Source organism: Teleopsis dalmanni, chromosome 2 (assembly GCF_002237135.1).
Source record: "Teleopsis dalmanni isolate 2A chromosome 2, ASM223713v2, whole genome shotgun sequence".
Classification (NCBI taxonomy): domain Eukaryota; kingdom Metazoa; phylum Arthropoda; class Insecta; order Diptera; family Diopsidae; genus Teleopsis; species Teleopsis dalmanni.
The window spans coordinates 27664174-27679831 of record NC_051847.1 but is presented as its reverse complement, the minus strand read 5'-3'; the positions used below and the strand labels follow the sequence as shown (position 1 = coordinate 27679831).

The 15658-nt window shown below is 32.6% G+C and overlaps 1 long non-coding RNA gene across 1 annotated transcript; it reads right to left on the bottom strand.

The window, feature by feature from the left end:
• Positions 1-2589: 2589 nt before the first annotated feature.
• LOC119683622 lies at positions 2590-3650 on the bottom strand. Its single transcript, XR_005252664.1, has 2 exons — positions 3471-3650; positions 2590-3049 (listed from the first exon to the last, which is right to left on the bottom strand). It is a non-coding gene; the product is annotated as an uncharacterized LOC119683622 (long non-coding RNA).
• Between the last annotated feature and the right edge of the window lie 12008 nt (positions 3651-15658).

Genomic DNA, 15658 nt, shown 5'->3' with positions numbered 1-15658 from the left:
TCTCTTTATGAACGCCTTTCTCTACCGTACTCTTTTACCATCTCTTCCTCATCGTCTTTTTCTTACCCCCTTCTTCTCGCCTTCTCTTCTTTACTGTCTCCTACTCACCGTCTACTTCTCACCGCCTCCGCCTCACCGTTTCCTCATCACCGTATTTTTCTCATCGTCTCCACCACAACGTCTTTTCCTTATCGTCTCCTTCTCACCGTCTCCTTCTTACCGTCCCGTTCTCACCGTCTCCTCTTTACCATCACCTCCTCACCGTCTCCTCCTCATTGACTCCTCCTGATAGTCTTCTTCTTTACTGTCTCCCAATCACCATCTTCTCCTCCCTCACCTAAAAATAATTTAGCGGATTTACAGTTTTATAGAAAACCTCTGTGAATAATTCTCTTTCTAATATTCGTACGCAACCTGTATTTCATTCTCCACATCAAAAATGTTATATGGTAAATGAAATGCTTTCAAAACTTCTCAAATAAGATTTGTTATTAATACGTTATTTTCTATATTTATTTATTTCAATACTTTGAAATATTATTGCTAAGAAATTTCTTTAAATATATTTACACCCCTAAATATTTTTCAATTTAATTTATGTATTCTTTTACATATGTCTCTGCCATTTTCTATCGTCGTTTAAGTTCCAAGAAGATGATTTTGGCAAAAATATCATAAATAAGGGAAACATGAAACTTTAACAATACCAATCAGAAACCTAATAAAACTATAATTTCAATAAATTTGTAAGCTATAATTTCGAATCAGAACAAGTCGTATCGAATAAATTATGCATTCGTATGGACTACAGTAAGAACTTACATTCAAATGTCATACGCAATGGAAAATTTATTTAAATGGAGTATTTATTCCGCTACAGAAGGAATATCAGAAATTGGGGGAAGTAAGACATTCTCTACAGAAAATTATTCGTAGTTTTAATACTATTTTACGCAGGCATGTATATATAAAAATATATACAAATGTATATTTGCATTTACACATTTATATATTCTGCAAGAAAATTATAAAGAAAATTATAAATTCATGTATGGTAGGTAAATATTAATAAATCTTCATTTTTTTATATAAATAATTGAGTTCTTATATATTTTATTTAAAATAAATCCTGTGAACGACAACTTTTGAATGTAATATCTTACAAGCTAACTTAAGAACTAGCATATAGTTGGAAAACTATTAGAAATTTAGAATAAACTTTAATTTAATTAACATACCAGAAAAAATTAACAAATATTTCAGTTTACAAAGATTAATAAAACAATAATAAAGATATATAGGTCATGCAAAAGACCTATACGAAAATAAAGATATATTCGTAAATCATTTGCTTATGTAATGTGGCATATTCGCACACAGAGAATATAACATTGATATACACAGAGAGAAGATATGAACCTCATATAAACGTCTGAAGAAGTTTTCTGGGTAATGCTTTACAAACTGTTGAACTCATTAGCTTCTTTCCTCTTTTCTATAGTAATCTTATTTAAGATTTTGAATACACAATATTTTTATCATAAATTTTTATGAAAAAATTATATATATGATTCCGGTTTCTATATTTAGATAGAAAGAGAGAATAATCAGAGTTCTAAGTGATAATCAATCTGTACTTAAAATGGTGAACAACCCGATCACATAATCAAAACTAATCTATGATTGCAAATGTGGAGTAAACAGTATTGGTAGATAAAAGCATTTAAGCCTTAAATTAGTTCCAAGTCTACCTTGTATATAACTTGTGGACTGTAACCATTTCTGGTGTGCTTAAGTCTGTTGTGACGTCAGTTATTGATGGTTGGGTTTAATCTGAATCAAACAATATGAACATGTATTATGCTCTTGTCTTATCCCCTCAATACTTGCACTTATCGTATTAGACCGATAAACTTCAGTAGTTCTAACATTGGCGGCTTACCTCTTAGAAATATGTTTCGCTTCCTTAAAAAGAATCGAAAATTTGTGTAACTTGTGGAATGAGTTTCACAATAGAATGGTACAAACATTTCTAAAAGGTGACTGTAGTGGGTTAAAGTCTTATTTGGTGGCTTTGGATGCTTTTCATCTACTGCAAAAAACAATGAGTTCATTACTTTTCGAACCTTTCTAGTTTTCTTTTCGTCATAGTAGTAAGGCGCAGCACATTCGACAAGAAAAAATCTGTCTTATAATCAGTCAGTTTTGAAAGTTCTGAAGAACTCTAATGATGTCTGTTTGGCAATACGTTAAACTGCTGTGTGTTTAGCCAAAGAAATTCAACTATTCAAAAAAAAAAATATTTGTTGTTAATTTATTATATAAATACATATATATAATACTTTAAAATCTTTATGTTATCATTCAAATTAATTTAAAATAAATATACCTATTATAATATAGAAAAATATATAAATATATATACTCTATTCCATGACTAACATACAAAGCTGAAACCAACTACAGTACAGTAGCCAACCATAAACGACAGATACATGTTCTCCTCATAAATCTTCCTGTAGTATGGAACGGAACAATCCAACACGTTAACATACGCTAATAGCCGAAATTTATGTTAAACAATAACAATTCATTTATCTGTGAACATTTATTGGAATAGAAAATAAACTTAATGTTTCAGTTATAATGTGAAATCATCGTTAAAAGTCAAATTAGCCATTTGACTCTTGTGCAAAGAATGCCAACGTTAAGGAGGAACTCGGAATGCTCAATAAAGCTGGGAAACGACCATCATTCGCTTCATATGACCATTTAGAATTTCCAGACGATTTATTAACATTTTATGCGCGCCATTTTGACAAACAATCGAAAGTTCATAAATTGTTCAGCATTTCCATAAATGTTGAGTGAACATTCACATTTTGCAAATTCATAAATTTCTCTCCATCTTCTGTTACTACTATTTTTCTATCCCAGAAGTTATTAGTTTTTGTTGGTTCATTAAATCTGGTCGCAGTACTCGCAAATGTGCGCAAAGTAAGTACCAGATAAAATAGCGAATAGAGTTCATTTTGATTTATTTTTATGTCTGAAAAGTTATTAATTTATCGATTTATTTTCCACAAAGATATTACATTAAAATGAAAAATAAAAATACGAGTATATTCATCAAACAGAAATTTTTAAATTATTTTAAATGTCTTTCAATTACAAACACTTTTTTGAATTTAAATTAATATCTAATTCTTTAGCATATTTTTGTATGGATTTTGTATGGATTTCACATGAAAAGTATCTCGTATTGCTGCGTGTTTGCCAAGTGAAGATTATACGACTTTTAAATTATTATAATGATTTTTAGTCAATTTTCATAACGTCTTCTAGGATCGATTTCACTAGTTCAATACTAAATTAGGTATGTTTAAAGCTACCAGAATTTAAGATTTAAACCATAACTTATAAATGTCTGCAATCGTACATAAACACTTTAATTTAAAATATATACTCACCTACTTAGTTGGGCATTACAGACCTGAGTCGCCCTTGGCAGCGTTCAGTAGACTAATTAAAAATTGGTTATGATTTGAAGCCAAGTGTTACTTTCGTCAATGCACTCTCGCAAACTGATCGTATTGGAGTTATTAAAGATATTGGATAATATAAAACTAATCCGAAGTTTTTTGTCACTAGATAATGCAGATCTGAAGTCAATTATTGCTTAGTCTGATGAAGTGATAAACAATAATCCAGTCAAAGCGTAAATAGGGGTAGGCAATAATCCTACAAGGTATGATTTAAGTTACCAAAGTTATTGACTTAAACATAGATTAGATTTCAAACGGCGATCTTAAGAATCCACCAACGCTTCTTGGCATATTGTGCCACTGTATACGAAACCAAGTAGTTTGAAAGCCACCTTTTATCATTGGGAAATACTGAAACGCTACATAGAGAAAGGTTCTGAAGCTGGCCTAGATCCTATGAAATGAAAGTAACTAAAATAGTTAATCAACACCAAACACTACTCCAAAACAGAAATTAGCCGATGAAAGTTCTGTGTGTTCTGAACCAGTAGAAATGAAATTGTAATAAAATTTTCCTAAAATATATGGTTTGAGATTATCTTTCTTTTCAATCTAATTTGAGCCCAAACAGCCTCCCAAAAACATAACCTAATATCTGTTTCAGCACACTGTGCGTTGGAAATAAAATTTAGGTTTGGTTGAAGTGGTACCTAAAGATCACTTGAGCTCAAATAATGACCCGTTGTGATATCATTGAAACATGACTTAAATCAGTACTGCAGTTCCGAAGGCCCAAAGTTACAGGGGTGTGCAAACATAAATAAATGTTTTAATCACATGTTGTCCGTTAAAATATTTTTGAGCACTTGACTTGTTTCTTCGTTCGCTATATTATCGCAAGCTGATGTAGTTCCGGATTGAAATTTGATATGTTGAAGATACTTTTTATGATTAAAATTTTTATGCTTGATGTTGAATCTTTTCAACCTACATATTTTGTAAAATTTTTCATATTTTAACAAATATTTAAATGAAAAGCTTTCTGAGATTAAACAAATAAAAGTGTTAAATCGAAAAACCTTTTTGGTATCAAGCCCTGTTCACAGTTTCCATGCTTTTGATGGTTTAACTATGTGCTAAATACTTTACTTGTGGGGTAAAAGCGGTCTTTAATAATTCCATGGTGCTTCTGTCCTGAAAAGTACTCGTGCTGTACTTGCTGCAGTTGTCATTGTTGATGAGTTGTCATCAGTCAGTTGTCGGTGGTTGCGCTGCATGAAGCATGTACATTTGTGGTATACGAGAATTGTAGCGAGTTCCCATTTTCCGCTTGTATTTTGTGTCCTTTTTCTGTTTTTCACATATATTAACAATGTCAACGAGAGGAGCTGTGCTGCAGTGGCAACTACCAAACATTGAAAAATATCTAAAAAAAACAAATTTTAAAAAAAATGTGTGTATATAAAAACAACATTTACATTTTAAGTAGTTTTTAAATCGCTGCAGACAAACGTCAGACAAGTGTCAACGTTGACAATTTATCATCAATTTTAGGGATGCAACGCAGTTCTGTTTCCTACTACATATAAACAGATTTTAGTCAATTGCGTAGCGTGTCAAAATAGTGTCATAATGCATGACTAAATGACAGCCACATTGTTGCATTGCATTTTTGAGCAATCAATTTATTATATTTGCAATTATAAATATTATTTTAAGACTTGAGGAGCGGAGGCAATTTCAACAAAAAGGATGCAACAAAAGCAACGAAATAAGGAGGACGAAAATAAAATTAACGTATTCATTTTCGTAACAATTATTCATGCTTACATACGGACGTTTTGCGCTTATATTTGCGGTGCCACAACCGGAAATTCTTAAACTACAGCATGGCAGCGGCATTTCCCTTTTTAACGAAGCCCATAAATGACTACGCCACACATACTCTCACAATATTTTGTGTAGTGTATTTGACTCGTAGTGACCATAAAAATTTTACACGCATACATATGCGTTTTTCATTAAGTGCATGTGTACATGAGAGTTGATGTCTATCTGCTGCTCGGATGCAGCATACTTTGAGGCGCGAACACTTTAATTAATTTAAACCAGTTCATGGCATTTTGTAGTACCATAAAAATCAACTGTCAAGACATTGATTTATGTTGTTGTAGTTATACATGCGTAATACACAATCAAACACACAAATACATACATATGTACATAGATACATCCATATTTAAAGGCTTAACCCGGCACAGATGAAATGCCTGTACACATAATTTGCCACATAAATACGAAGTTGCAGTTTTCGGCGTGAAAATTCTTATTAATTTACATGTTTCTCGTTCAATAGCTCTGCTTTACTCATGATAGTCATTTTAAAATACAGTGAAATGTCGCTAAAAATTACACACTCAAAAATATCTCACAATAAAGTTGGTACATTGCATGCGGTTTTCGATCGGTAAAGGTAGGTAGATAGGTTGAAGTGGCGGCCTTGTTTCCAAAAAGCCCACTTGAGCTCAAATGATGGTCAATTCTGATACCACACATATAGCATTGGTACGTACATAGATTTAAGTCACTATACAGCCAATGCCGAAAAAGGTAACGACTCTCCATTAAGTAAAGGTAAACCAACCTGACAGTTCTATAAACTTGGCCAAGTACCTAACATTACAGGATGACAGCTCAGTCATATCGGTGAGAAAATGGGATCCGAAGATTTTTAATCATCTTTTAGCTAAAGAAAGACACTGATACAAAGAAGGACACTGAGAATGCGAAGGAGCACGGTCTCCTTCTAATTCTCAGAACCACAACCTCAATAAAAATCATTATAAGGTAGACCCAGTGTCATAACATACCTTCCTCTTTCGCAATATCCCGTCAGCATAGATACCGTGGTGCTAAACAGGTTCCGCTTTAGTTGAAGCAGCTGACTAGTTCGTTTCTTCTCTAAATTAGACCAAGTATTGACTAGATATCTGACTGTGATGTTCATCAGCCCAGTATTGCTGAAATGTATATACGGAGATGCTGACGAAGACAACGCTGAGCACACCATCTTCAAATGCAACAGATGGAACACCGCAAGAATATCACTTAAAACAATAGTCGGTGAAATAAACGTTGAAAACATCATAACAAAAATAATGCTATCTGAAGAAAACTGGACCACCATAGACCGGTCATACTTAAACAGAAAAAATATGATTCAAAAAATGGCCTAAAAACCTAAGCGAAAAAGAGAAAAACAAATAAACCTAAGCGAAGCCTGTACGCTAACGTTCTAACAAAGAAAAACAAAAAAATTTATATTGGAAAATCAACATTTCTGAAGAAATACTTCAGGATAGGGTCCATCCTGGAGTATTCCTGATAAAGTTTCAATATGTAAACGGTCTGGTACATGAGGGGGATTTTTTTAATCCGTGCAAACAGGGCATACAACTATTGTGATGATATAGTGACGAAGCCATTTAACGATATAGTGACGATGCGTCAGCCATTTTGAAGTTTCCTTTCCCCAAAAACAAAAAGAAAACATCAAGTGATCGTTTCGTATTGTTAAGATCGCATTGTTCTTCCACTTTAGCTTATTTAGTTTTCTCTTTATTGTCTAAATTGCAACATAAGTTAAACAAAAAAAATATTTATACTGATCAAAAATATATAATTTTATTTATTGAAAATAAAAGTAATAAAACTCATATATAGGTATGATTATCTCTCTATATAGAAAGTACTGTACTACTCATATGTCGCATACACGTAATGCCTACAAAGATATGCGAATTATGCTAGCATCGATATATGCATGGAAAATGTCCTGTACATTTAACATAATTTTTGTTTTAAAAATTTTTTTTTCTTCCTCAACTCAGGACTTTTTATCCTTCCTCAACTCAGCTTTTTCATTAAGTGCTACCAATTTTGGCCGTTGGCAACCAAAAATCTGTTGATGCGCATTAATTATTAACTTTGTTGTTTCGGTGGAATATTTACACTTCACTTACTGAAATATGTTGATCAGATATTTTAAACCGATTGTTTCGTTAAGACTGTAAGTGACGTTTAGTGTTCAGCAAGTGAACTTTTAAAAATGCAGGAAACAAATTTGCCATCACTTTAAAATATTGACAAAAAATTATTTAACGCAATGAATTAAAAAAGAAAAAATTAAACAGCAATTTTTTATATATACCTATGTAATATATATACTACTTTAGAGCAGTTAACAACATTTATATTTTAAAATTTAATGTTAAGAATACCAAACCGAAAGTAACCCTTAATAAGAACTTCATTACAAAATATTTTCTTACTTTGATTGGTTTAGATTATTACAGTGACATAAAAGATCCATTTTGATTTTTATAAATCTAAGAGCACCTAAATATTCCTCTTTGATTTCCTTTTTATATTTTACGATCCTACTTCGAATATTTAATGAAGCATAAGATGTTCTTCAAAGCAAAGTGTGGCAATTGAGATCCTTTAGCAAGTTAGTTTGTAGCATGTTTGTGACCAATGACAAACTAGATCAGACGTTTCTAACCAACATGTAACCAATGCAATGTACCGCTTGAGCGACACATTGATTATTTGTCAGGGCAAAGGATCGTCAATACAACTATGGTTGAACATTTCTTTAAGTAGTACAGAACTGAAGTAGTTAGCAGGTTAACTGACGAGTCATCATGGTCTCTGTTTTTATCTTAATAAGTTCGGTCTGTCTAAAGAGATAATATGTCGCCTTCCTTGGCGATAGATGAGACCTTTTATCATATTATGTGTAACAGTCCGTCTTTGAACTGGAGCAGGAAAAGATTACTGGGCCGACAGTTCTAAACTCCGTAAGGATATTATCAAATGAATACTTTTGCTTTAATTCCACAGCTTGACACAGTTAACAGCACAAAGGATCAGTAATTAATCCAATCCATCAAGAGCTAGTACCCCATTTATTATATTATTACTATGTTTATTAACTATCATATTGTCTGAGTTTCATCATTTACATTATGACCACAATTTTCAACACCAATAAGTGCAGTTCCAGTTAGGATATTTTTTTTATAGTAGCTCAACTGCTTTCTGTAAATCTAAAACTAAAGTTCTAATTAGTTTGATGAAGTGTCAAAGGTAGTGAATGCTCTTCAAATAGCGAAGAAAGAAATTTTGACTTCACACGCCTTTTAATTGTAAGTAAAAAGTAAGGCTTATTAGAACTAGCCAAACGCATTAATAAAAGTAAGTATCTGGTCAATACTAATATTGGAAACAATGCTAAGTAAATTATAGCATGGGGCGCCTAAAGAGATAAGCTTGGTTTTGGATAAGCCTAGACATATACACTAAAAATTGGTTTATCTTTCTCTAACGCCGGTAGACATATGCTACAAGGGATTCGGCAGGGCAGACTTAGCGTTGGTTTATGCCGTCTTTTAGTGAGGTAAAACCGATATTGTCTTAGTTTTTTTCGATTTACTTCTATAAATTTAACATTTGGAGTATGAAAACAATTATTGTTGGCTTGACGCAGAAAGTGTTCATATGGCAAATTTCAAGTTTCAATAGCTTATTTTAACAATCCAGGAACATATAGCTTATTCTATACTATATTAATATGTCTAGGAACATGAATTGAAGTTGCCTTGAGACAATGGCCTATTAGACTGATGAATCGTATACCTTTGTAAATTAACTTGAAAGCTGTGCAGATTGTTGAAATAGCTTTGAAAGCTGTCTATTTATCAGTGAATATGGAGACATCATATTCATGAAAGTCCATGTTTACAGCAAGAGAACAGGCTATAAAATGGTAAAAATTTCTGCTTGAAATTTCGAGAACAGTTACGAATGTAACAAGATTAACAGATCCATATGTTCGCGGAATATATTCCAGATCCTATGCCTATATCCATCTTTGACTACTAAACTTGACTACTACTTGACTACTTTAATATTATATATTTGTGCGAATCGAACATTAAATATTTTATGTTAAATTAAAATAATTATTTTTTATATATATAGTTTTAATTGGTTTTTTTTGATGTTTCTTTGAAATTAATTTAATGTACATATAGGTCATACTTTGACCCATCATGATTTCATCAGTTCCAATTTGACTGAGATTTTTTTATGAACTCTTCCAATAAGCAAAGACGTGTACTCACGGATCGTATTCAAAGATAATTTGACACAATTATTCAATGAAGACATATAAGAATAAAATAAAAATACTGATTTAAGACTATTTATTTTATTTATTCATTTAAATTCGAGTATCTCGTGTGACTTTGAAATTATTAATCCAATAGGAAAACTTTCTTTCTATACTCATACCGTTTGATGTGAAATTCATTTCAAAACTGCTTATAGCGAAAATATTTAAGAAGATTTATTTTTCTTCTCAATTGAAAGACATTGAAAAATGAATAAATTTTAATATAATCACCCAAAATAGTCTAATCTGAGGATTATCCTTAATGATAAGAAAAAAATAAAATTTGCTAAAAAATTTCCTATTTCAATTTGTTTTGGCAATGTATCAAAATGAATTTCATATGAATTTCCCCACCAAACCAATGACGCATTAAATAACTTATAAATTTCATGTCAAATACTTGACATTTGATTAATTGAAATTGACTTTGAATTGCTACAATGAAAAACTTCAATACTGAAGTCGCTTAGAAAGTGGCTTGCAGAACGCACAAATCATTGACTACAGGAAGTGAAAGGCAATAAGCAGGCTTAACTTCTCTACTCCGCACACTATCCTGTATCCTGTAATGTCTCATCATGCATAGGTTTGGTTTTCCTATTCATCCTCTTGCTCTGCATTTAAATGGTAAAATGGTATCATTGAGGTCTGGTGTTGAGTGTACATATGTTTGCAGTAAAGATGAAACTATGACACCAGTAAATGACACGGAAAACCACATGACACGACACATGTCGCGCTGAAGAGAATTGCAGAGGCAAGTTCAAGTCAAAATGTCAACAGAACATCATCATTTCTGATCAGAATGGCGCAAAAGTTGATAATGCAGCAAACAAACACGCAGAAAACAATATAAACAATATAAGAAGTAGCAAGAAGGAGGCTGCTCCATATTAGCAATATTTAGCTAACTCAAGGTGGGGTATTGTTGTTGCTCTAATAGTTATTATTGTTGCAGAATGGTGTATGGGATGGTGTATGAGAAAGCTAACAAAAAGTTTTTAAGATAAATATTTGCACGACGAGACATACACCCCGTCGTGGTGCAAAAGCTTATACGTATATCCACTAATGCATTTCAATGTCTTCTGCTATGATTCAGGACGGGTGTTTCACTTCAGCCAGTTTGACAAGTAAAATTGTTACTTTCAGATAAGACATCTCCTGCACACAATACAAACTTCAAAGCACTCCTGTTCGGAGTCAGTACAGTGGTAAAAAGTAATTGTTAAAAAGATTTCTTTTCCAACTTCCAACTTCCATTCCATTCTATTTTGTTAGTTGATTTTTATTAGTTTGCTGCAGTGAAAGCAAAAGTTTTGAAATTGTTTTCTATACTTTTTTATTTGCTGTTGCTGCCAGTGGGGTTACTGAAGCGTATGTTTTACAAGTCTATTAAGTTCATATCTTATCTTCTGCTGACAGTTATTTTCTTATGTAATTTTCAAGTTACCCGTACTTCTGCACTGCACTGCTGATACGTTAAGTAGGCGTTTCCTACGCAAGTCGCCCAAATGTCGCGCACCACCCGAAATGCGTGCTCTGCAGGGTGGCAGGAAGCACGGTCAAGTATGAAAAAGCAATAAATGACTAACATATCAATCATTAGTTAACAATATTATTGAAAACGTTTAAGGACATTTGTTAAAATAAAACTTCAACTTCAATTTAATCGCAGGGATGCAATATAGCCGTCAGATTGGCTATACCGCATACTAATCACATTTGACTTTAATTTTTATTGGGTTTACAAATAGTTTTCCTGTGTTTAACTACCAACACACTTCACTCACTTCAACGAGTAACAAATTGTCAAAACTTATATTTAAATGATTGTCACTTAGTTCAAAAAATATCTAAACACAAATGTTCTTTAAATTTTTCCTGCTTAAGCGTTGGTTTTTATGTCCTGCTGCGGGGCACTTAAGTCGCTAATAGCGAAGAATGGATTCTCAAGCATCTTTACTGTGAAGCTAAGAAACGTTTTAAGCGGAAAGAAGATTCACTTTATCAGTGCTGCTCATGCTGTTGCCGACTACATCGTCGCCTACATTGTTGCGACATCATTGTGAGTTCTCTTTGCGGGAATAGGTTTCTAGCTGCGAGGAAATAGAAGTATAACTAACAAACAATTTAATTTAATTTTCACTTGCATTTAAGAAAAATTATAGCTGCACTTAAGTTACACTGAAGAAAATAGTGAATATCTTATTTTAAAACGAAATGCAATCTACACTCAACTTTTTTTGTCAACTTGTCGATTTAAGAGTTAACAATAACAAATTCATTAATAAAAATAAAAATGATTCTATGCTATTTTGTCAACCTGTTGGTTTAAGGGATTTATAAGACCTCTTATGATTTCGTTGATAAATATAGATTTCATCAATAACAAACGGTCATATAAACTGGTTAGTGAATATATTTTTTTTATAAAAACTGACTTAACCTATAGCAAGAGTACGTATGAGCAAGTTACTATGGTTATATTATTAAGAAAAACATATATAACCAATAATAAGAGAACATTTAAGTTCCCTTATTTATCGCTCCATATACTTAGAAAGCTTCTAAACCGTCTTAACGGCATAATTTCCTTTACTTCAGCTATACCGCGAGCCAGCTAGAAAGTGTTTTATTCAGTAGCCTCATATGGATATGGGGGCAATACTACAAACTGACGACATCCACATCAATCTATTGATCGGGTAGACTGGCTTAGGATACTGGATGCTGTCATAGACGACTCACGTTTGTTAGCCAACTAAAAAAGTAAGTATTCCAAACCGATTCATATTCATTTCAGCTTTCATCATGCTACTTCAATCTCATCATTCAGTACTCAGTCAAACTCTCAGCTTTTATCTTATATTTTTTTTATAAAAAAAAGCTCTTACCGTATTTAAATGGGCTCAAGTCCATGACTGTCCATGATAGTGTTTCCATTGTTAGACTACTATACCTATCTATCACCACTGAAGCATTTCTTTCACTTCACCTATATTTCAAATCACTTCATTCAGAGCTCCTTAACAAATTCGAATGCTCCTAAATAGTCATAAAACCCACTATATGCGGTTATCCAGTGCAAAATGAATTAATTCCCAACAGCAGGCTTTAAAGACGTTTACTATCTCTAAACTAGTGGAGAGTTTGTTGAAGACGAACCCAAAGCTTTAATGGCTACCTGAATATCTGACATGAGAGATACTCTTTTAAAACTTTATTTATCTGAAAGTAGATGTCTACCTCAGATATTCATGACACAGATTTTGTTTTAAAATCTCTAGTCATTGTACGTAATCTGATAGGTATTCAGTTCACTGAGTTGTAGAATTCATAACCCAAACTATGTTTAGTTTAGGAGGCATCTTTAAACCAGAAGTGGTATTGAATATATTTTCTTTCCACTCCATTTTGTCTGGCATAAAGAATATTGATTTCATGTTATTAACATATTGTGGAGTCTTGTGATCTGACGCTATCTCAAAGAACCTGGATTATCTTAACTTGACCCAGATGGATAGCTGTCTATAAGTATGCAATACAAATTAAACTTTTAATTGAGGGTACGAGCGAACTTTCTTATATATAATGATAGAGAATATAAAACAAATTTATAATTGTTTTGAACACAATTTCCTTCTTAATAATATCTTTCCATGTTACAAAATCCAAATATTTTTTTAAGTGCATTTTTAACACAATGTTGCTTAGATTACAACAATCTCATTACATTCCCATTTAACCTGCGAAAAATGAATGAAGAGTCTTGTAATTTCCATTTGCTGAAATTCGCGCAATTTTTCAACAAAAAACTTCTTTTGTAAAAAACTAAACAAATGCAGACAGAAAGGGAAGCAATCTCGTGTACACTATGAAATGCTTAACGGTGCACATTACAGAGCATTGTTTGCCATATTTCTGAGTTACGTTCTTATTTTTAGTGTTGCATAGCACGACGATCCAAAGATTCGCACAAATACAAATAAATTGGGCAACACGCCTTGAAGTATGCTTTAGTTTGTATTATTCTTCTCTTTTACTACTTGTGCGCCATCCTTATAACTTCCAAAACTAAATCAAGCAACTGCTGTGCATCAGTCTATGGCACATGCTGTGCATAGGTACAACAAATGTTGCATGCAACTCTGAAAGGGTTGCCATTATAAAGGCAATTGTTACCGCCACATTGCAACGGACTGTTGAACTTTATTGTGCAATGCGTCGCAAGAATTCACTCCTGCGCTATTCGCTTAGTTTCCTCGCTGTTGGCGGTAATGATGATAATAATGATAATGATAATGTTGATAATGATGATGGCACAAATATTGAGTCCCTGGCGTGAAAACTTTGCAGACACTCCATGCGAAGTACTCGCACAGTGACTAAAAATATTTTTTTGTTTTAAAATGTTGTTAACAATAATGTTGATTAGTGTTGAAATAATTTGAAATATGATTATAAGGTTAGCTTCTTGAAGGATACAGAAAATTTTAATATCTCTGTGATGACAAATTTTTATGCATTTAAATATATAAACAATTTATTTACCGATTACCTTACTCTACTTCATCTATTTTTAAAGTAACAATTTCAGTTCTGCCAATCAAAACCTTATTAGGTTTCTGCAATAGAGCCTTTCTTACTTAAAATTCCTCATCCTTGTACCATCCTTGTACCAATATTCAATATTGTACCAATATTGAATAAATTCTTATCTTAGCTTTTGAAGCAAATAAAGCTTTGAAATTTCTATGTTTTCAATATGTTTTATCAGAATTTCCTCATAATCAACTTATTTACTCAGTTGTTAGAGACATGTATTGTTCTTGTCGGCATTTAGTGGTTTCCGTCTCTTAACCTGATCATTAGAAGAACCTAATCATTGGTCTTTTTACCGAAAATTCGTACCATCTATGTATTTTCCATAACCATGTTTTAAACTCTCACGACTTGACTAAGCCACCGATCCCGAATCCTTCCAATTATTGGTCTCCTACTCTTTTATTCAGCATGAACCCTATCAAATAACTTTCCAGCTTTAGAATATTCTTCTCGTCGTTAAATCCTTCGTCACATGGTTTTCCCACCGTAAATATTTACCGTTTCTACCACGATTTCTATTAACGAGTATCAAAATAAACTAATTTTTGGCTGTAACATTTTAATACATTTACACGTTATGACCTAGCCAACAAATCCGAAAGCTTCAGTTATTCGTTACCTGGTATTTTCATCACTAATATATATACGTTCTACCACATTTTTCATATACACCCTCTTTACTACATTTAGCAAATCGAACAACTTGAAGAGAACTCTTCAAATCATTCGTTAATGTTCTTTTTAATGACAATTCATAACTTCTTCACAGCATTTTCCACCAGAAGGTATCGAATCGAACAACATTTCAGCCGGATCTTTTTCATCAATTCGCATCATCAATTCGCTTAACTAAGCCACCGAATGCCCTTCGGTTTTTTTACCGAACGTACGTTTTTCCTGAGCAATTACCGGTTCAAATAAATTTATAGTTTTAGCATTTGTATCCATTCGCACGAAATGACCTGATCTGTAGGCCCCATCCCTTCAAACTATTTGTTAGCGCATGTTTTTATTCATTCGTACAATATGACTAAGCTGAATTCTAATACACTCCATTATATGGAGGTATCCTTAATTTAACCGATCATTGTATCTAATTCGACACTCATTACCAATCCATGCTGAGCCATAGATTTTTCATTGAATTTTCCTCTCAAGTACTCGTTATGCTTCTCATCAGTGTTTGTTATTCCACAAGCTTCTGTAAAATGCAGCAGGGTTAGAGAATTGCAGGGCATAATTTGTATCTAAATCGAGCTAAAATTTCTGTAGTACAAACCTTAGGTTAAAATTTTCACACTAAGTGCTAAATTTTTGCATAATGAGT